Genomic DNA, 464 nt, shown 5'->3' on the forward strand with positions numbered 1-464 from the left:
TTTTTGTAAATACCTTTTTATATTGGTAAATAAAGTTTTCATTTTTTGGGCAATATGGTACAAAAATAATACAGTTTTGTACTAAATACTCGTACGGAACTATTTCGACATGGTTGCAGTGAATATCAGATTAACCATACTTTTACGCGGTTTTTTGGATGACTTGATGACCATAAATGCAAATGCACACTTTAAAATGATTATGTCAAATTAACAATTTAACGCCGGTACTCACGAAGGAGTGGAAGACCAACAGCAAACGAGTGCACTTTTGAACATAGTTTTAAAAACTGTACTGGTCCGACTAAAACCCGGAATCGAGGCCTCATTCAATTTTTTTAGGTGCATCAGTCTTTAGCAAAAAGCCAGTAATAAAATGACAAGAAAATCATGTGTAAACTAGGAATTGAACCATTGACCATAAATGCAAATGCACACTTTAAAATGATTATGTCAAATTAACA

This window comes from Triticum aestivum, chromosome 4B, assembly GCF_018294505.1.
Source record: "Triticum aestivum cultivar Chinese Spring chromosome 4B, IWGSC CS RefSeq v2.1, whole genome shotgun sequence".
NCBI lineage: Eukaryota > Viridiplantae > Streptophyta > Magnoliopsida > Poales > Poaceae > Triticum > Triticum aestivum.